The sequence below is a fragment of the Lygodium microphyllum genome, chromosome 18 (assembly GCF_053477565.2).
Source record: "Lygodium microphyllum isolate KBCC chromosome 18, Lygodium_microphyllum_v1.1.10, whole genome shotgun sequence".
Lineage (NCBI taxonomy): Eukaryota > Viridiplantae > Streptophyta > Polypodiopsida > Schizaeales > Lygodiaceae > Lygodium > Lygodium microphyllum.
The window spans coordinates 322501-346238 of NC_141152.1; the positions used below are offsets into that span (position 1 = coordinate 322501).

A 23738-nucleotide genomic window follows, 5' to 3' on the forward strand; every position below is an offset into this window, starting at 1 on the left:
GTGTGTGTGTTAAGGGGAGGGGGCACGTCGCATCGTGTCATGTCATGTGGCGGGGGGGATGTCATGGGGGGGCGCATCGCGACATGGTGTGGTGTGTCTTTAGAAGGGAAGGGGGGGTTTGGAGTGGGGGGAGGGCGCATCGCAACATGGTGTGGTGTGTGTTGGGGCGGTGTCACGTCATGTTGGGGAGGGGGAGGGGGCCGTGTCACATCGTGTCATGTAAGGGGGGGAAATTTCATGATATGTTGGGGAGGGGGAGGGGGGCACAGCGCATCACGTCGTGTCATGGGGGGGGCACGAGGGGGGGATGTCATGTTATGTTGGGGAGGGGGGCGGGCGCGTCACGTCATATCATGGGGGGGAGGGGGGATGTCATGTTATGTTGGGGAGGGGGGTGTGTCGCGTCGTGTCGTGGCATGGGGGGGAGGGGGGCATCGTGACATGGTGGGTGGGTGTGTGTGTTGGGGGGGGAGGGCATGTCGCAACATGGTGTGGTGTGTGTTGAGGGGGGAGGGGGGCGCATCGCGTTGTGTCATGTTGGGATGGGGGGCGCTCCATGTCGTGTCGTGACATGGGGGGGATGTCATGCTATGTTGGGGAGGGGGAGGGGGAGGGGGGCGCGTCGCATCGTGTTGTGTCATGGAGGGGGGTGATGTCATGTTATGTTGGGGAGGGGGAGGGGGAGGGGGCGCCTCGCGTCGTGTCATGGGGGGGACGAGGGGGGATGTCATGTTATGTTGGGGAGGGGGAGGGGGAGGGGGCGCCTCACATCGCATCGCGTCGTGTCGTGTCGTGTCATGTCATGGGGAGGGATTTCATGTTATGTTGGGGAGGCGGGCACGTCGCATCGCGTCGTGTCATGGGGGGGCAGATGTCATGTCATGTTGAGGAGGGGGAGGGGGACGCGTCATGTCGTGTCATGTCATGTCATGGGGGGATAGGGGGGATGTCATGGGGGGCGCATCGCGTCGCATCGCGTCGTGTCGTGTCGTGTCGTGTCTGTCAAGATTTTGGGAGAGAAGGAAGGAGTCACACTTGTAGCTTTCTTGCTTGCACAATGGGGGAATACACACAAGGGTGGAGGCTAAAAACAGTTTTCCTCTTCTTAGTTGTGTAAGCCAAAAGAACTCTCATACAAAGAAATAGAAGAACCCTATATATGGGTCTCAAACCAAAGACAACTAACTAAGGTGGCATACTAACTGAGCCACAAACTAGAGTAGATAAGGATAGCTGTCATCTAGCTATTATTCATGGGCGGTGTACCAACCGCATCTGCAACTGACACGTCGGTGACATAAATGCACAACGGTCACCCTGGCATATCACGAGTGGAGCTCGATATCTCAACACTCCCCCTCGAGCTCAATCCCAATTCCTGCACACCAAGCAGGTCTCTGAACTTGCACAGCTTCTCTGCGCCCAATGCCTTCGTGAATATGTCAGCTATCTGATCCTCTGTGCTGACATAAACTAGATCAATAAGACCTAGTAAAACCTTCTCTCGCACATAGTGATAATGCACCTCAATGTGCTTTGTTCTAGCATGATAGACTCGATTATTTGCCAAGTGTATACTACTCATGTTGTCACAATAAATGACAACTGGCCCATTTGTAGGCTGATGCATATCATAAAGTAGCTTATGCAACCAAGCTACCTCACATGCAGCCATTGCTGCGCCCCTGTACTCAGCCTCTGTGCTAGATAAGGCAACTGTAGGCTGTTTCTTGCTGCTCCAAGTGACTGCAGCACTCCCAAAAGAGAACACATATCCACTGGTAGATCATCTATCAGAAATGCTACCAGCCCAATCAGCATCAGTGTATCCATGCAACTGTATCTGAACCCCAGTCTCATAAAATAGTCCATATTGCAATGTGGACTTCACATACCTGAGTATGCGTCTAGCCGCATCCAAATGCGGTTTCCTTGGAGCCTGCATAAACTGACTTACCAATCCAACAGCATAGCTCAAATCTGGCCTGGTAATAGTCATATAAATCAAGCTTCCTACTATGCGTCTGTACATAGTAGGGTCTTCCAGAAGCTCACTTGCATCTGTGCTCAGCTTCACATTCTGCTCCAAAGGAACTGAAATAGGCTTACAGCCTGTCATCCCATATTTGGACAGCATGTCCAATCCATACTGCCTCTGCAAGAGCTGTATCCCACTTGGTGATCTAATCACCTCAATGCCCAAGAAATAACGCAGCTCTCCCAAATCCTCCATCTCAAACTTCTGCTTCAATAGCATTTTCACATGAAGGATATCTTCATCATTGTCACCTGTCATAATCAAATCATCAACATAAATGACAAGTAGCATAATACCTTTCTCTGTTTTTCTCACATAAAGTGAGAAATCTGCCTTGGAAATCTGAAAGCCAATAATGACAAGATACTATCCTATCTTGTCAGACCATGCTCTAGGTGCTTGCTTCAAGCCATACAAGGCTTTCTTCAATCTGCAAACAAACTCAGGATGAACAGCATGCACATAACCTGGTGGCTGCTCCATATAGACCTCTTCTTGCAAATCACCATGCAAGAAGGCATTCTTTATATCCATCTGATGTAAAGACCATCACTTTGATGTAGCCATAGCAATGACTGCTCTTACGGTTGCCATCCTTGCAACCGGACTGAATGTTTCTTCATAGTCAATGCCATATGTTTGTGCATACCCCTTGACTACTAATCTTGCCTTGTATCTGTTCACTGAACCATCTGCATTGTGCTTCACCTTATAAACCCACTTACAGCCAATTGCATTCTTACCTTTAGGCAAAGGTACCAATTCCCATGTAGCATTTGCTTCCAAGGCATCCATTTCTTCATCCATGGCTTTCTCCCATTTTTCTTTTCCCATGGCTTGCTCAAAAGAAGTGGGCTCTGGTTCCTGTATCACTTTGACCATATGTGCATAGTGAATGGCTATAAATCCATCATATTTCAGCCTATCCACAGGATACCTAGCTCTGGTAGACCTACACAAAGTAGACTCACTTCCAGGTGCTCTCAAAACATCCCTGGTCTTCCTTACTCCAGGTGTAACAATAGAGGGGATACCCAACTCATCATCAATGCTCTGTTCTGAGCCACTGGATTCACCATCCACATAAGAGTGACCTGCATTCATATCAAACATGGGCTGATCAACCTTCTCTTTTCCTTTTCGTGATACCTGCATGCCACTATCTGCATTGCTTTGAGAAGATTCTCCTGATCTCAATCTGCCTATCCATGGCAAAGAATATGAACCACTGCTAGAGGACACTCCAGGTCCACTAATATTTTGTGACTGCTGCTGTGAATTCTGTGCAGCATTACCATTTTGTGCATCTACATCATCAATCACATTTACTGGTTTATACCAGCTACTCATCTCATCAAAAACAACATCTCTGCTCACTGTAAACTTACGAGTAGAAGGGTTATAGCATCTATACCCTTTTTGCTGCAGAGAATAACCAATAAAGATGCACTTCTCAGCTTTTGGATCCAACTTGGATCTCAACTCATCTGGCACATGTACATAGGCAATGCAACCAAAAATTTTCAAATGAGAAATATCTGGTTTCCTACCAGTATACCTCTCCTCTGGAGTCATCCCATGTATTGCTGCAGTGGGAGCCTTGTTCATTATGTAGACTGTTGTAGAAACTGCTTCAGCCCAATAAAAATCTGGTAGGTCTTTTTCATTGAGCATGGCACGAGATACCTGTCCAATATGTATGTTTTTTCTTTCTGCAATTCCATTTTGATGTGGGGTATGACTGCATGAATATTGATGCTTTATGCCATGCTCCTGCAAGAACCTTGCAAACTCATTTGAGAGGTACTCTCCCCCTCCATCTGACCTTAGGCATTTTATTTGCAGACCTGTTTCTTTTCAACCATGGCTTTAAGAGTTTTGAAATGCCCAAAAACTTCACTTTTCTTTTTCATAAAATATACCCAAACTTTTCTGCTATAGTCATCAATAAAAGTGACAAAATAATGACAGCCTCCAAGAGATGCAGCTTTAGTAGTCCACACATCAGAGTGGATTAATTCCAATGGCTTCTTACTCTCTTGAACATGTCTAGGAAATGGTTTTCTTGCCTGTTTTCCAAACTGACAGGCTTCACATACCTTATGCATTTCTGCAACCTTGAATTTTGGCAATCCTGCAACAATATTTTGGGCCTGCATTGATTTAAGTCACTGTACATTAACATGACCAATGCGTTTATGCCAGATATCAATATCTGCAACTACACCGGTCCCATGTGCAAACATTGTTGCACTCAATTCAGACATGTCTGCATCCAACGTAAACATTCTGCCCTTATTCTTTCCTTTTGCTATCAAGTGACCTTTATTTTTCATATCCTCAACAAAGCATCCATGAGGATTAAATCTGACCTGCAAGCCCTGTTCAACCATTTGACCAACAAAAACCAGATTCTTGGTGATATTCGGGACATGAAATACATCAGATAGGTATTTCTTTTTCCCATCCTGCATAGACAAAGGAATTTTTCCAATCTGCACAATCGGATGTGCAGTATCATCACTAGTCTCCACAAATCCTGGTTTTTCCATTTTCCTTGCATCCTCCATCCATTCTGCATGACCTGTCATGTGGTTTGATGCACCTGAGTCAACATACCATACATCGTTGCTTTCTTCTGCACTTGTCACAGAATTGTTCATGTGCTGCACCATAAACAAATGCTCATTTCTGTCATCACCCTGTCTACTAGAAGATGCATAATTCCCTTGTTGCAGTTTTCCATTCATGATGTCATTCTGCTTTTTATAGCAGTCTTTAGCCATATGACCCATTTTACCAAGTAGTAGCATTCAACATTACTGTTTGCATTTTGGCCTCTTTGCCATCCACCACGACCTCTTTGGCTCCCCTTGCCTCTAGAGTTACCATGTCCTCCTCCATAGGACTGGTTTTCTTGAGTTTGCTGCATATTCTGATTTCTATCACGGCCTCCAAATCGTCCTCCTCTACCTCTGCCTCTACCTCTTCCAGCATTTGAGTAGAAGACAGTTTCTTTTGAAGTTCCTCCTGAAGAAGATGCACCACCATTTCTCTGCTCCTCAGAAATTAGAAGAGCAATCAACTCCTCAAAATCAGGAAACCTTTCAAGAACTGAAATGGATGTCCGAAACTGTGCATAATCCTTTCCTAGGCCATTCAAGGTCACAGAAACTAAATCATCATCTTCCACTGGCGACCCAATGGAAGCAAGTGCATCTGCAATCTTCTTCACCTTCATGTGGTAGTCATTGATGCTCATACTTTCTCTTTGCACATTATGCAACTCTTGCTTGAGCTGCATTTTCCTGGCTTAAGTATTTGTGCTATACATTTTTGACAAAGTATCCCATGCCTCCTTTGGCGTACTTGCATCCTGAATATGCACAATCATAGAGTCTGAAATACTGATAGACAGCCAGTACATAACTTTCCTGGCTCTCTCATGCCATGCTTTAAATGTGTGCATTTGCTGTTGATTGGGAACATCAGGAAGAACTAGTTCTTCTTCATTTCCTGCAACAAATTCCCAATATCCTTTTCCCATAAGGAAATTCGTCATTCTAAACTTCCATGCTTGGAGGTTGTTCTTGTCAAGCTTTTCAGTGACAATCTGTGAGAGAGAATCAGACGCCATTATAGAACACTGCAAAAAGTTCTGTCACTGCAAAGAACACAGCTTCAGCCTCACAAGGGCTAATCTGCAAAACTGACGAAAGTGGTATTTGACCACACAGTCACTTCCTAATGACGATTTTGCATCAACAGGCAACAAGGATGATTCTGTAACTCCCAATGCCTCTGCACACAAGCATATGATGCAATTTCTACAGTAAATTTTCACCGACCTGTAGAACAGTGGTCGCACAGCATAAAACTGGGCCTTTTCCTGAGTGCGTGCAGAAATCTTTCGCCTCCAAAACAAGCCCCAAAATGGCCTCAAATCAAAAAAACAGGGTTGCCCAGGGCTAAAGCCCTATCCCGCAGCATATACTGCCCTCTTGCTTCACCGCGAAGGGCGTCTCAACCTGAGACAATGCACTCTTGCAATTTCCGGCTATGCTACCTGCAGAGATCTGCTCCCAAAATAGAAAATGAAAGCAACACTACTCCTCTTACCAGAACACCGTGAGCTTGGCTTGCTTTCTTGAGCTCCTTACCACGAACAAGGCTCTGATACCATGTCAAGATTTTGGGAGAGAAGGAAGGAGTCTCACTTGTAGCTTTTTTGCTTGCACAATGGGGGAATACACACAAGGGTGGAGGCTGAAAACAGTTTTCCTCTTCTTAGTTGTGTAAGCCAAAAGAACTCTCATACAAAGAAATAGAAGAATCCTATATATGGGTCTCAAACCAAAGACAACTAACTAAGGTGGCATACTAACTGAGCCACGAACTAGAGAAAATAAGGATAGCTGTCATCTAGCTATTATTCATGGGCGGTGTACCAACCGCATCTGCAACTGACACGTCGGTGACATAAATGCACAACGGTCGCCCTGGCATATCACGAGTGGAGCTCGATATCTCAACAGTGTCATGCGGGGGGATGTCATGTTATGTTGGGGAGGGGGGCGCATCGCGTCGCGTCGTGTCATGGGGGGATATCATGTCATGTTGGGGAGAGAGAGGGGGAAGCATCGCGTCGTGTCATGTCGTGTCATGGAGGGAGAGGGGGGGATGTCATGTTATGTTGGGGAGGGGGAGGGTGCGCGGCGCGTCACGTCATGTCATTGGGGGCGAGGGGGGGATTTCATGTTATGTTGGGGAGGGGAGGGGGGCGCGGTGCATCACGTCATGTCATTGGGGGCGAGGGGGGGATGTCATGTTATGTTGGGGAAGGGGGCGGGCACGTCAAGTCGTGTCATGGGGGGGGATGTCATGTTATGTTGGGTTGGGGGAGGGGGGCGCATCGCATCATGTCGTGTCATGTCATGGGGGGGGGGATGTCATGGGGGGGGGGAAGGGTGCGTCGCGACATGTTATGGCGTGTGTTGAGGGGGGAAGGGGGGGCCGAATTTTGGAGGGAGGGCAGGGCGCATCGCGACATGGTGTGGTGTGTGTTGGGGGGGGGTCATTGTGGGTGGGTGTGTGTGTTAAGGGGAGGGGGGCACGTTGCATCGTGTCATGTCATGGGGCAAGGGGGGGGGGAGGTGGGGGATGTCACATCATGTTGGGGAGGGGGAGGGGGGCATGTCGCGTCGTGTCGTGTCAGGGGGGGAGGAGGGGATGTCATGATATGTTGGGGAGGGGGAGGGAGACGCCATGTTGGGGAGGGGGTGGGCGCATCGCGTCATGTCATGGGGGAGGGGGGATGTCATGTTATTTTGGGGAGGGGCCACGTCACGTCGTGTCGTGGCATGGTGGGGGGGAGGGGGCGTCGCGACATGGTGGGTGGGTGTGTATGTTGAGGGGAGGGAGGGGGGGAGGGGAAGGGTGCATCGCAACATGGTGTGGTGTGTGTTGAGGGGAGGGCGGCACGTCGTGTCGTGTCATGTCATGGGGGGGAGGGGGGAGGAGTCCCCCCCTTCCCGCCATGACATGGCAACCCCCCGAAAAAACCTTGCTCCATCCATCCCACCCCATCTCACCTCAAAAAACAACACTCAACCCACCTCACCCCCCCACGATACGGCACACCCTCATCCCCCCTGCCACCTCTCAAAAAAACCCCAACCCATCCCCACCTCACCTCATCCCACCCCACCCCACCTTGCCCCCCCCACGACATGGCGCACCTTCCCCCCTAAGAAAACCCTACTCCACCCAACCCCCCTCCCCCCCACGACATGGCACAATCCCACCCCACCTCATCTCCCCATGACACAGCACACCACCAAAAACCCCACTCCATCCACAGCACCCCAGAACACACCTCCAAAAACCCGCCTCCATCCACAGCACCCCACCACGGTTCGAAAAACCTCGCTCGATCCACCCCACCTCACCTCACCCCCCCACCCCCATGACACGGCGCATCCCACCCCACCTCACTGGAGACCCAAGAGGAACACCAAGGAAAAGGGAATTCTCTTGCAAGAAAATCTATCTTGTAACATCAACAAGCTTGTTTATCATGTTTCATATGATCACAAATGAAAAAAAGAACACCAGGCACAACAAATCTTCATGCAGCATCATGTATATCTCCCACGGTTTTTAATAGAATCAACCATATTCTTCAATATCTTCAGAAAATCCATCAATAGAACAAAGAAAGCAAAGGAATACACCATCTTTGAATGGAAATACATCACATAGTATTCATCTTCAATATCTTCATAGTCTTCTCTCTCAATCTCTCATATACAATCACTTTGTTTGAGTAGAATTGGCTATCTCTGACTCTCTCTCTCTCTCTCCATCAATAATACATCATATCCTCACTACAATCTCTCAAAATTCACTCTTAATAATCCTTCTTAGGTCTTGGATACCCCTCCCAAGAGGTATGTCTGATATGAAGAGTCACCAGAGCCACTACAGTGTCCTTTCATAGCTCACTACTGTCACTTCACTCTAGTCTTCACTTGAGTCTTCAGCAGCTACTTCTTCCACTTCTTTCAGCTCTTTTGCACTTGTATTCACCTCTTTCCAAGGTTAGAAAACTTTCCCAAGCTACACTCTCATCCATCAGAACACATACAAAAGCATACAGAACAGTCTACAGAACAGTACCAGAATAGCTACAGTACAGAACAGAACAGAGACAGAACAGAAGCAGAAGCTCTACAGAAGACCTACAGAAGGTTACAGAAGGTCATCAAAACCACATAACTCACTCTCAAATCATTCCAAACTCTCACAAACCATTCAATAAACTTTCACAATATCTCATTCTTCATCAATCAATACTCCATCCCTCCTTACAGAAGATAATCAGAACAAAACAGACCAAAACAGACCAAAACAGAAGGTATACAGAACCAATCAGAACCTATCAGAACATCACAGAACCACCAACAAACATCATGATCTTCCAAAACACAATCAATATCATCCAAAACATTCTCAAACCACTTCCAAATCAATCAATCATCTCATAAAATCAACCATTCAGCTCTCAAAAACAACAAAACTCAGCCAAAAAACAAGTCATTTCAACACTCAACACTCACCCCCCACGATGCGGTGCATTCCCCCCTCACCCCACCTCGAAAAACCCTGCTCCATCCGCACCACCCCACCACACCTCCAAAAACCCCGCTCAACCCACCACACCCCGCGTCACCCCCCCAACACACGGCACACCCCCCCACCCCACCGCACCCCCCAAGACACGGCGCATCCCCCCACCTCACCCCCCCACGACACGGTGCATTCCCCCCACCCCACCTCGAAAAACCCCACTCCATATACACCACCCCACCACGCCTCCGAAAACCCCACTCGACCCACCCCACCCCTCGACACCCCCCCATGACACGGCACACCCCCCATCCCACCGCACCCCCACACGACGCCCCCTCGTACCCCACCTCGAAAAACCCCGCTCCATCCACACCACCCCACCACGCCTCGAAAAACCCCGCTCGACCCACCCCACCCCGCATCACCCCCCCAGGACACGGCACACCCCCCCACCCCACCACACCCCCCACGACATGACGCATCCCCCCCGCACCCCACCTCGAAAAACCCCGCTCCGTCCACACCACCCCACCACGCCTCCAAAAACCCTGCTCCACCCACCCCATCCCGCGTCACCCCCCACGACATGGCACAGCTCCCCACCCCACCGCACCCCCCCACGACACGGCGCATCCCCCCCGTATCCCACCTCGAAAAACCCCGCTCCATCCACACCACCCCACCACACCTCCGAAAACCCCGCTCGACCCACGCCACCCCGTGTCACCCCCCCATGACACGGCACACCCCACCACACACCCCACGACGCGGTGCATCCCCCCCGTACCCTACCTCAAAAATCCCCGCTCCATCCACACCACCCCACCACGCCTCCGAAAACCCTGCTCGACCCACGCCACCCCATGTCGCCCCTCCCACGACATGGCACACCCTCCCCCACCCCACCGCACCCCCCACGATGCCCCCTCGCACCCCACCTCAAAAAACCCCGTTCCATCCACACCACCCCACCACGCCTCCAAAAACCCCGCTCGACCTACCCCACCTCGCATCACCCCCCCATGACATGGCACACCCCCCACCCCACCGCACCCCCCCATGACGCCCCCTGTACCCCACCTCGAAAAACCCCACTCCATCCACACCACCCCACCACGCCTCCGAAAACCCCGCTCGACCCACCCCACCCCGCGTCACCACCCCCCACGACATGGCACACCCCCCCACCCCATCGCACCCCCCACGACGTCCCCCCGCACCCCACCTCGAAAAACCCCGCTCCATCCACACCACCCCACAACGCCTCCGAAAACCTCGCTCGACCCACCCCAGCCCGCGTCACCCCCCCACGACACAGCACAGCTGTAAGGGCTTTGTAGCTATACCATGCCGTTGCTACCGATTGCACCTATATAGGGAGTAGTAGTGACTCAAAGCCCTGCCTTGTTTCCACTCTACGTGTGATTCCCTATGCCCAGTGGTGAACCCTCTTATGTGCGGCATCACGAGGGTGTATTCCTGGGATGTGTCTATGTTGTCCCGCTTTTGGATTGAATAATACAAGAGTATACCTTGAGATCATATCATGTTACCTTTCTGTGCCGTGTTGAGTGCGTAACGAGTGCAGGTTTATCACACTTGGTATCAGAGCAACTCTTGCTCGGAGTGAAGGAGTGCTTACGGAAGCAGGAGGAAAGATCCAGTGCCCCGAAGAGATCGAAGTCGTAACGACCCACAGCGCAACGCCCCGCATCGTGTCGCCCCACGTCGCGACGCCCCACGTCACGTCGCCCTGGCGTGACGTCCCAACCTCGACATCCCACCGTCTGAAGACGTGACGCAGCTTCCCCACGGCACGACCCACACCACCACAGGTGAAACGCGGCTTCCCCGCATCGACACCACCACCAACCACATGGAGGAAGAAAGGGAGAACATCACCCTCCCGACATTGGAGGAGAGGAAGAAGAGTAGGGGACAAGAATGGAGAGTGGCCCAAGAAGAGAAGGTGGCCGGGCTCGAAAGACAATTAGATGGTATGTCTGGTATGCTAGAATCAATATGGAGGAACATGCAGATGAAAGAGGAAGAGGAAGAAAGGAGGAAAAAACTAGAAGTAGAGCAGGGCTATAGGGAATGGGTGAATCAACAACAAGAAGAGGAGAGAAGACACCGAATGCAAGAGGAGATGGATAGAACGGGTAGAGAGGAGTCATTTAGGAGGGCGCAAGATACAAGAAAGGAGAAGGAGAAAGTAGTAGAATTAGGAAGCAAAAAGAAAGACAAGAAGAAGGAGAAGAAGCACCATCACAAAGAAGAGGAAGATAGCAGTAGTTCAGAAGATGATTACGGGAAATTCAAGATGCCCCAACCCGCCAAGTACAAGGGAGAGAGAGATGGGTTGGTCCTGAAGAAATGGATCGCAGAGGTGGATAGGTACTTAAAGTATTCAAGAATCACCGAAGACAGGAAGGCAGAGGTGGCAGCCATTTACTTGGAGGAGGACTCTGCCAGTTGGTACCTGTTAGAACAAGAGCAGGGCCACACAATCTGTTCATGGGAAGAGCTCCAGGAAGAACTGAAGGACTACTTTATCCCAAAGCTAGAGAAATTCAAAGTGAGAGATGAATGGAGGAACCTCAAGCAAGCACAGGGAAAAATGAAAGAGTATGTCAGCAAGTATAGGCAAATCATGCTGCAGCTACCAAACATGGACACCGACACGAAGCTACATGGATTTTTGTTTGGGATGCAAGAATGGGCTAGAAGAGATGTGGAGAGACAGGAGCCAACAAGCTTAGCAAAAGCCATGAGGATGGCCGAATGATTGGTGGACCTGGAAGGCAGAAGAACAACACAAGGGAATCAAAACAGGTTCAACAACAACTTCAACAACACCTTCAACAACAATAACTCCTGGAACCAGAGGCCCAATGCTCCTAGAGGGGCATTCACAGATACAAGGAGTCAAAACACCACTAACACCACAGCCGTATCCCAAACCGCATTAGTACCAAGAGGAGCAGCAGGGAGATGGGGAAACAATCACTACAGGCCAACCCCTAGCACGTCATATGGGCCTGCAGGATCCAACACATCATGGTGGAGACCCCCAGGACCGTCCACCGGCATCAGATGCTTCAAATGCAGGGGTCCACACTACCAAAACAGGTGCCCAATAGAAGACACAACCTCATCAAGCGGATCAAGGGTGAATGCAACTTGTGCATACGGAGGAGAAGAACCGCTACCACCGCGGATCCAGGAAATTCCAAATGGGAGTGAAGAGAGCATGGATCATCCAAGGGTAGGGTCAGTTAGTGCCCGACCCCAATGCATGGCAGCCAAGGTAGCGGCAGTCCACCATCTATACATCAAAGGCCGGATGGGCGATGGAAACAAACCTATCATGGTGGACACAGGAGCAACTCACAACTTCATGACACCACAGTGTGCAGCAAAACATGGATTGAAGCTATCAAAAGCCCCAGAAGGATTAACAGTGACATTCGCACAAGGAGAAGCCAAGGAAGTGAAGCAAGTCTTTGCAGTCCAAGTGGAAGCCGACAAGTGGAAAGCAAAACTCAACTTCTTAGTAATCCCCATGGATGATTTTGAAGTGATATTAGGCTTGAAATTCTATGACAAGTATGTCATTGCAATGGTTGGTAAGGGTGTGAATGAAATGATGCTAGATATGCAAGGAGAAGGTGTAAGAGTACCATGCGAAAGAATGCAGCTACCTGGTAGGACCCCAATCAAGGTACAAATGAAGGAGAATAAGCCAGGAGTATCATGTCAAACAGCAAAACCAACAACAAACCAACCAAAGGGCCAAACCCAAAAAGCATCGGTCCAAGGGACCGTCATCAGGCCACGTATCATGACATGCAGTGCAAACCAAGTCGAGAAGTCAGTCAAGCAAGGAGATATGGTCTATTTGTGTATGATCAGACCAATTGAAGAAGAAGAAAATGGCAAGAAACCCACACAACAGAAGAAGAACACAGAAGTGGCAGAAATACTTGAAGAATTCAAAGATGTAATGCCAGCCGAATTACCCAAGGGTCTACCACCCAGACGAGATGTGGATCACAAGATTGAGCTAATTCCAAGGTCTGCCCCACCGGCCCGAGCTCCCTATCGCATGAACCATACCGAGCTCATGGAATTGAAGAGGCAACTACATGAACTAGAAGAACAAGGATTTATCCGCCCTAGCAAATCCCCCTTTGGCGCTCCAGTGTTGTTTGTAAAGAAGAAGGATGGGGGACTTAGACTCTGTGTAGATTATAGGGCTCTTAACAAAATCACCATAAAAAACAAATACCCCATGCCTCTAGTGGAGGACCTCTTAGATAGACTGCACAGGGCTAAACACTTCAATCGGATTGACCTTAGATCAGGATACCACCAAATCCGCATAGCCGAAGAGGATATCCCAAAAATAGCCTTCCGTACCCGATATGGTAGTTTTGAGTGGTTAGTATTAGGGTTCGGCCTAAGCAATGGGCCAGGCACATTTTGTGGCCTTATGGATGGAATTTTTAGACCGGAGATAGATATTTTTGTCATTATCTACATAGATGACCTCCTAGTTTACAGCAAGACCTTAGAAGAGCACAAGCAACACTTACGCAAAGTTTTTGAAAAGTTGCGGCAGCATCAGTTATATGCCAATGTGAGTTCGCAGTGAAAGAATTGGAATTCTTAGGCTTTATTGTAGGAGTAGATGGAATCAAAGTGGACCCTAAGAAAGTGGAAGCTGTCCAAAAATGGCCCGTACTGAAAACTGTAAGGGAAGTGCGGGAGTTCCTAGGCTTCACAGTATTTTGTCGAAGATTCATCAAAGATTACAGCCTTATCACGGCCCCCCTCTCCCACCTCACCAAAGAAGACCACTCTTTTACATGGGGGAAGAAGCAGCAGGAAGCCTTTGAGCAGATGAAGAAGTGCATGAGCCAAACTCCCGTCCTAAGGGTGCCAAACTTCACCAAACCCTTTGAAATCTCTACAGATGCATCTGACTATGGCATAGGGGGTGTACTGGTCCAAGAGGGTCACCCCATTGCGTATGAATCAAAGAAGTTTACCGATGCTGAAACAAGGTGGAGCACACATGAGAAAGAAATGTTGGCCGTCATCCACTGCCTTAGAAAATGGAAGCACTATGTTCAAGACAAGCATACAGTAGTCTTCACCGACAATATCTCCCTCAAATACTTCCAATCTCAACCCAAGTTATCAGCAAAGCAAGCCCGCTGGCTAGACTTCCTAGCCGAGTTTGACCTGGAGATTAAGCACAAACATGGCTCCACTAATAAAATAGCAGATGCCTTGAGCCGGAAAGCTGACCTAAAAGCTGTCAGTGTGGTCAGCAGCAACTTCATAGAACTTGTCAAAGAGGCCCTAGAACAAGATCAAGAAATGCACAAGATAATCAAAGATGTGGAAGCAGAGAAGACACCCCATGGAATGTACACCTTAGAAGAAGGTATTCTATTTTTAGGCAAGAGATTATATATCCCCAACAATGTGGAATTAAAGAAACTCATCCTGCATGAGATACACGACGGCAAGATTGGAGGCCACAAAGGGCAAAGCAAAACCTTGGAGGCCCTTAGGAAGTAGTTCTTTTGGCCGAACATGAAGGAAGAAGTGATAGACTACATCAAGACTTGCCCCACTTGCCAAATGGTCAAAGCACCAAGATCAAAACCAGCAGGCTTACTACAACCTTTACCCGTACCTAGCCGCCCATGGGACGTCATCAGCATGGACTTCATTGTGGAACTACCGGAATCCCATGGACACACAATCATCTTTGTAGTGGTGGACTATTTCTCCAAACAGGCCCACTTCATCCCGGCCAAACCACCACTGAATGCCAAGGAGGTAGCACGCCTCTTCTTCACACATGTATTCAAGCTGCATGGCTTACCATTGGCCATTGTATCAGATAGAGATGGAAGATTCATGAGCGACATGTGGAAGGAACTCTTCAAGTCTCTAGAAACCCAACTGAGATTCTCATCATCCTTCCACTCGGAGACAAATGGACAGACAGAACGAGTCAACCAAGGCATCGAAGATTACCTCCGCAGTTATGCTAGAGTGGATTAGAAGGATTGGGCCTTGTACCTTGATGTCTTGGAATTCCACTATAATAGCTCCATCCACTCGGCACTCCCTTTGAGTTAGCCACAGGAAAAGAAGTCATTACACCACTGGCCTTAGCATCCGAAGCGGCCAAAGCGGAGGATCAAGATGTCGAAGAATTCTTGAAGAAATGGAGAGATCGCAATGCAGCAACTAAGCAAAGTCTCGAGCAGAGCAAGATAACAATGACAGAGCAAGCAAACAAGAAGAGAAAGGCAGTACTATTTGCCAAAGGAGATCTGGTCCTAGTAAGCTCTAAGAATATGTCACTTCCCAAAAACATGACCCCCAAGTTCAATCACCGCTACTATGGACCCTACCGCATCACTCAAGTGCTGAACGAAGTCACCTACAAGCTGGACCTGCCAGACAGTGTTTGTGTTCATAATGCATTTCATGCTCGTCTTCTGCGTAGGTTCTATCCCGACAACCAATAGGGACGGCGCGTACCAATGCTCCATTCCAATGGTCCCTTCGAAGTAGAAGCATTCCTCCGACGCCGGGAACAAAGAGGCTTTCCCGAATACCTCACCAAGTGGCGCGGGCGTCCACTCAAGGAGGCTACTTGGATCTCAGAAGTGGAGGCCCGTGAATGCGGAAAGGATGCCTTCACCCTTTGGCTCGAGGAGAACCCCCCTACTCCTTCTACCGACCCTTGAGCCGCCTCAACACTTCAACAAATAATGCGGTTCTCAAGCATAGACCCAAACGTGCCCCACTCCTCAAATGTAATCGAGTCGAGGGTGGACCCGCATGGTAGCAACCATCCAAAAAACAACTCCAATAAATAAAAAGCCCCAATGTCCTAGTGCGGCAGACACTGGCCAGTCTGATAGCATAGACTGTGTTAAGACCCCGTGGTCCTTTAGATCGGCAGACACTGACCAGCTTGATAGAAAAAGCTGCGTTAAGTCCCCGGATGAGTCAAATAACAAACGCTGCCCTTAGATTGCTGAGGTCAGCAACCCAGTAAGCGGGGGTGAGTGTAAGGGATTTGTAGCTATACCATGCCGTTGCTACCGATTGCACCTATAGAGGGAGTAGTAGTGACTCAAAGCCCTGCCTTGTTTCCACTCTACGTGTGATTCCCTATGCCCAGTGGTGAACCCTCTTATGTGCGGCGTCACGAGGGTGTAGTCCTGGGATGTGTCTATGTTGTCCCGCTTTTGGATTGAATAATACAAGAGTATACCTTGAGCTCATATCGTGTTACCTTTCTGTGCCATGTTGAGTGCGTAACGAGTGCAGGTTTATCACAACACCCCCCCACCCCACCGCACCCCCCCACGACGTCCCCTCGCACCCCACCTCGAAAAACCCCGCTCCATCCACACCACCCGACCATGCTTCCGAAAACCCTGCTCGACCCACCCCACCCTATGTCACCCCCCCACAACACGGCACACCCCCCCACCCCACCGCACCCCCCCCCCACGATGCCCCCCCGCACCCCACCTCGAAAAACCCCGCTCCATCCACACAACCCCACCACGCCTCCGAAAACCCCGCTCAACCCACCCCACCCCACATCACCCCCCCCACGACACGGCACACCCCCCCACCCCACCGTACCCCCCATGACGCCCCCCACACCCCACCTCGAAAAACCCCGCTCCATCCACACCCCCCCACCATGCCTTCCAAAACCCCGCTCGACCCACCCCACCCTGCGTCCCCTCCCCCACGACACGACACACCCCCCCACCCCACCGCACCCCCCACGATGCCCCCCCGCACCCCACCTCGGAAAACCCCGCTCCATCCACACCACCCCACCACGCCTCCGAAAACCCCGCTCAACCCACCCCACCCCGCGTCACCCCCCATGACACGGCACACCCCCCCACCCCACCGCACCCCCCCCAAGATGTGGCGCCCCACCCACGACATGACACACCCCCTACCCCACCGCACCCCCCACGACGCGGCGCATCCGCCCCCGCACCCCACCTTGAAAAACCCCGCTCCATCCACCCCGCTCCGCGTCACACCCCCACGACACGGCACACCCCCCACCCCACCGTACCCCCCACGATGCCCCCCACTCCATCCACACCACCCCACCACGCCTCCGAAAACCCCGCTCGACCCACCCCACCCCGCGTCACCCCCCACGACACGGCACACCCCCCCACCCCACCGCATCCCCCCCACGACGCACCCTCGCACCCCACCTCGAAAAACCCCGCTCCATCCACACCACCCCACCACCCCTCCGAAAACCCTGCTCGACCCACCCCACCCTGCGTCACCCCCCCACAACACGCCACACCCCCCCACCCCACCGTACCCCCCACGACGCCCCCCGCACCCCACCTCGAAAAACCCCACTCCATCCACACCACCCCACCACGCCTCCAAAAACCCTGCACGACCCACCCCACCTTGCGTCACCCCCCCCACGACACGGCACACCCCCTCCACCCCACCGCACCTCCCCTCGATGTGGCGCATCCCCTCCGCACCCCACAGCAAAAAACCGCGCTACATCCACAGCACCCCACCATGCCTCGAAAAACCCCGCTCGACCCACCCCACCCCGCGTTACCCCCCCATGACACGGCACAGCCCCCCCCACCCCAGCGCACCTCCCCTCGACGCGGCGCATCCCCTCCGTACCCCACCTCGAAAGACCGCGCTCCATCCACAACACCCCACCACGCCTCGAAAAACCCTGCTCGACCCACCCCACCTCACCTCACCCCCCCACCCCCACCACACGGCGCATCCCACCCCACCTCACCCCCCCACAACGCGGCACATCCCCCCCGCACCCCACCTCAAAAAACTCCCCTCCATCCACAGCACCCCACCATGCGTCGAAAAACCCCGCTCGACCCACCTCACCTCACCTCACCCCCCCACGACACGGCGCATCCCACCCCACCTCACTCCCCCACGACATGGCGCATCCCCCGCGCACCCCACCTCAAAAAACCCCGCTCCATCCACACCACGCCACCCCACCATGCCTTGAAAAACCCTGCTCAACCCACCACACGTCACCTCACCCCCCCACGACATGGCACACCCTCCCTCCTGAGAAATCCCACTCCGCAATGACACGGCACACACACCCCACTGCACACAACCCCCTCCCGCGACATGGAACCACCCACCCCCCGGCGGACCTCCTCAAAAAACCCCCCCAAAACATGTCACCACCCAACCCCCCCGTGACATGGCACACCCTCCCTCCTCAGAAATCCCCACTCCAACAACCCGCCCGCACAACATGGGATGCCCTCCCTCCTCGGAAAACCCTGCTCCACCAAACCCCCCCACAACATGGCACACCCTCCGCTCCCAAAAAACCTCGCATCGTGAGGAGGGGGTATCACGTGAAAGCGAGGCAATGGGAGTGACCAGGCACGACGTACGCAAAGACAATCGCGACGAGGAGAGGAGGCGCCGCGTCATGGCAAGACGAGGGGGTTTCCTACCACGATGTCAGCGTTGGAGAGTCAAGACGTGATCTGAGGGGACTTCCCGAGAGGTCACCCATCCCAGTACTATTCTAGCCCAAGGGCGCTTAACTGTGGAGTTCTGATGGGATCCGGTGTATTAGCGCTGGTATGACCGCACCACGAACATGAAGGAATTCCAAAGAGCTCTTGTATACTCACAAAGTGGCACGAGAGAGCTCAAGAGCGAGGCATGGCGGCATGCCATGCCGTTCATGCCACGGAGGACAAGACTCAACGTGAACCCTAAACCCCGTGAACATGGAGGCGACGCACAAAAGATTGAATGCCGCCGTCGCGTGCCATTTCTAACACAAAGGGCAAGCATCCACGTGAAGAGCACCCCGTGCACACATAGGCGATGACGTAGAAAAGATCGAGCCACAGAATACGTGCCATGGAGGACATGTGCCCATAGCATGCTGCAAGGCGGTGGGGGAGAGGGGGGCATGCCATTCATACCACGGAGCACCCGTGTCCACGCGAGCACTAAACCCCGCGCACATGAGATTGAGTCAGAATCCATTCCATGGATGAACTTGGAATGCCATCGGGCACCCTTTATGACAACGTGGGTGACCATCCACGTGAAGAGAACCTCGTGCACATAAAGGCAACGAGGTACAAAACATCAAGTCATAGAATCCACGTCGCGGAGGGCGCATGTCCACGTGAAGAAGAGAACCCCATGCACGTGGAGGTGATGCACAGAAGATCCGAGTCGTAGGATCCATGCAATGGCGGGCGGACTTGAAATGCCACGGATGCCGATGAGGCAAGACAAGCATGAAAACCGCACTAATGCAAGCGATCCAAGGCAGTGAATGTGAAGAGAAGGCAATCAAACCGCCCGCACGAGCTAGGCTAGATAGGGTGCAGGGTGTGCCCGAGGACTTGGGGGTGCACACAAGGGCCGAGGCCAAGAAAACCCCGTCGAACCGAGCGGAAGGGGGACAAATCAGCGCGGTGGCAGGTTGAATCTCAGTGGATCGTAGCAGCAAGGCTACTCTGCCACTTACAATACTCAGCCACATATTTAAGTCCTCTGCAAAGGATTCATCTCCTCGATCAATCGGAATTTCCATTCAGAGTCCTCAAGGAGACCACTTCCGGCACCTCAAGGGAGACTCTCAACACATGCTCTCAGGGATGCACGAGCGCCCCTACTTTCAGTTAGGTAACAACCGGGAAGGTAGAGAGCGCCGCGTCTAGCATGGATTCTGACTTAGAGGCGTTCAGTCATAATCCTACACATGGTAGCTTCGCGCCACTGGCTTTTCAACCAAGCGCAATGACCAATTATGTGAATCAACGGTTCCTCTCGTACTAAGTTGAATTACTATTGCGGCACCGCTCGTTAGTAGGGTAAAACTAACCTGTCTCACGACGGTCTAAACCCAGCTCACGTTCCCTATTGGTGGGTGAACAATCCAACACATGGCGAATTCTGCTTTGCAATGATAGGAAGAGTCGACATCAAAGGATCAAAAAGCAACGTCGCCATCAACGCTTGGCTGCCACAAGCCAGTTATCCTTGTGGTAACTTTTCTGACACCTCTAGCTTCAAATTCCGAAACACTAAAGGATCGATAGGCCATGCTTTCACAGTTTGTATTCGTACTGAAAATCAAAATCAAATGAGCTTTTACCCTTTTGTTCCACACGAGATTTATGTTCTCGTTGAGCTCATCTTAGGACACCTGCATTATCTTTTAACAGATGTGCCGCCCCAGCCAAACTCCCCACCTGAAAATGTCTTCCGCCTGGATCGGCACGCGAGCGCGCCTTAAGACCAGAAGCAGGGGCCGAGCCCTACCTCCACCTCACCGAGTAAGTAAAATAACGTTAAAAGTAGTGGTATCTCACTTGCGCCAAAGGCTCCCACTTATTCTACACCTCTCAAGTCATTTCACAAAGTCAGCTCAACAGGGTCTTCTTTCCCCGTTGATTCTTCCAAGCCCGTTCCCTTGGCTGTCATTTCGCTAGATAGTAGATAGGAACAGTGGGAATCTCGTTAATCCATTCATGCATGTCACTAATGAGATGACGAGGCATTTGGCTACCTTAAGAGAGTCATAGTTACTCCCGCCGTTTACCCGCGCTTGGTTGAATTTCTTCACTTTGACATTCAGACCTAAACCCTAAACCCTAGACCCTAGACCCTAAACCCTAAAAACCCTAAACCCTAAAACCCTAAAACCCTTAAACCCTAAACCCTAAACATATGGTCCACATCCAAAAACCCTAAACCCTAAAACCTAAACCCTAGACCCTAGACCCTCAACCCTCGACCCTCGACCATCAACCCTCAACCTTAAACCCTGAACCCTTAACCCTAAACCCTTAACCCTAAAACATAAACCGTAAATCCTAAACCGTAAACCCTAAACCCTATACTAGATTCTAGATACTGTACATTAACAGGAGTCCTAGGGGTATTAGTGAGGTGATTAGGATAGGATAAGGGCTCAACAAGGTTATTGCTTTGAGTAGATTTTTTAGATTTTTTAGAAGAATGGTTATGGGATAGAGATTCTAGGGGTTTAGAAGGAGGAGAGGATTTATGTAGGAGATAGTGAGGTTCAGTGCTAGAATGAACCCTTTTAAGGATGTCATTGAAATTTACCTCGTACATAGAATCTTCGTTATACTTGGAATCCCTTTCGTTCATATGAAGTGCAGGTGGTTGTCGTGCAGAAGAAGACTCTACTTCTTCATAAATGTTGGAGGCACGTGAACTCATCCAAACTTGAAACAAAGCCATAATAATTTCGGAATGGACAATCTCGAATTACAAGAGAACACTGGGACTTGAGCCAAACACCTACGCCACCACAGCCAATGGCAAACACGGCAATAATGCCCGTATAGGATCTCAGATTGCAAGAGAACACAACTCCAAAACCCTAAACCCTAAACCCTAAACCCTAAACCGGTTTAATGGTATCAGAGCCAAGACGGTGTTTTTGTTTCGGGTAGATTTTTAGAAGAAGTCTAAGATCTCCGTTAGGCATCTTGTTTCGGGTAGACTTTTAGAAGAAGTCTGAGAAGGAAATCATCTACAGCAGCAGAGGCATCACCCAAAATGCAACGGATTCAGAAGAAGAACTATTCGGGATGCCTCCAACATCAAACCTTCCCCCTACTTCGTAGTCCCTATCTCCAGACAATTTGCAAGCCCTGGAAGATGATGCAAAGGAAGAAGGTATTCCTCTGGCCATTTTCCATTATGATCAACCCTCAATCACTAAAGTCTATACGACTAGACTGGAGGACTGGATCATCCGCACTGAGGATTACTCAGACCATCCCAACATATCCCCTTTCTTGTACAAGCATGTATTAGATGAGAAATCTTACCAAGCAGAGAAAAGAAGATGCCATTGGGAACGAGCCAGAGAGTATGGAGAAATTATTGCTGAATCGAATGCCAAGTTTTCCTACCTGGAGAGGAATCGGCTAACGGATGCTCCGAAAAGACATGAAAGGTATGGCATTCACTGAACCTAATAAGCAAACTGAAGCTTATGATATTGACCTTAAAAAATGGCAAGAGCATGAATGGGAAGCCCAATTAGCCTATATTTTTGAAGGAGAAGAAAGCTCTTCCTCTCCCGCTGTAACGGATCTTGAAACCCCCGATGACCCGACCTACACTCTCAATGGCGAGTTCGACTCTCTAGGGCTAGAAAATGATGGATGGCCTAATCCCCAAGAGAGGGTGAATGAAACATCAAGATGGTTCACCTGCAACAATACAGAATGTTGCAAGTTGTACTGCCCCAGGAATAGATCAAGGCAGACAACACATCCTGAAAGACCTCTGACCCCGGATCCCATAGATAAAGTAGAACAGGCTGCTGCATTTGATGAATACATAGAAGCCAGGAAGCACTGGATGAGACCAGATGATTCTAATGATGAATATGACATGACACCATGGCTCAACATGATGAATGCAGAAGCACCAAAGGCAAAAGAAAAAACAAGGAGGAACAAAATCGGCAATCTCCCTATATTCCATGAAATGTTTAGCTACTTCAACTCCCTTTATCGGAATCAAGGAATCTCGCAGATCAATGCAGTAAACCATATAACCCATGGATTCACTGGAGACCTACGATATTGGTGGGAGTCTATCGACAATCAAGCCAAACTAATCATCCAAAGAGATCCCAATCTTGGAATGCTTTTCTTTGAAGCACTCCTCTCAGAATGGGTAGGGAGCAGAAATGATGAAGCTAAGCACATCATCCAAGCATACCACAGTGCAAGGCTTTGTAACATTAACAGGATAGATGAGTATATAATATACATGAGACATTTGCTATATAGAAGTAATGGAGAGCATGACCCCACTAATAAGAGTGTGTTTGTTAACTCTTTACCAGCTCCTATTCCTACTCTAGTGATACAAAAAATGGAAAATCTAAATATAACATATGATCATTCATACGGAATGATTGCTCAGGTAGTAAGAAAAGTAGTTGATGATCTCTGTATACAGTCAAAAGCCAAAAAGCTGATAAAAAAGGGCTCACAACCATCCATAGAATTCTGTAAACAAAACATAAACACTAAAGATTTTGGATGCACCAAACAAGAGTGCACTTATAAGCCCCACAAATTCAAAAAGCATAAAATTTTCTTTAAAAACAAGTTCCAGAAGAGAAGGCTTTTCAGAAGGAGAGCAAAGCAGCCTAGCGCTTGCTTCATTTGTGGACAAACAGGCCATTGGGCCAACAAGTGTCCTAACAAGGCGAAGTTTCCACAGAAACTAAACCTCATACAAGAAGAAGGCATTCCCCTTGAAGAAGGTTTCGAATACTTCGAAAGAAGTGATGAAGATGTCCCTATAAGCCCTCCGTCCAGTGGTGCAGAAGAACCAGAATATCCAACAGCAGAAGATGAGGAGGTCATACACACTATAAATGCATTGGACGATCATCAAGAGACTTCAAGGAGAAACAGGCACAGATACCATA

At 50.2% G+C, this 23738-nt stretch overlaps 2 pseudogenes; both read right to left on the reverse strand.

Annotated features, from left to right (window-relative positions):
• Positions 1–18755: 18755 nt before the first annotated feature.
• LOC148020502 (5S ribosomal RNA) lies at positions 18756–18876 on the reverse strand (annotated as a pseudogene).
• Positions 18877–19708: 832 nt separating this feature from the next.
• LOC148020503 (25S ribosomal RNA) lies at positions 19709–20706 on the reverse strand (annotated as a pseudogene; the record flags this gene model as incomplete).
• Between the last annotated feature and the right edge of the window lie 3032 nt (positions 20707–23738).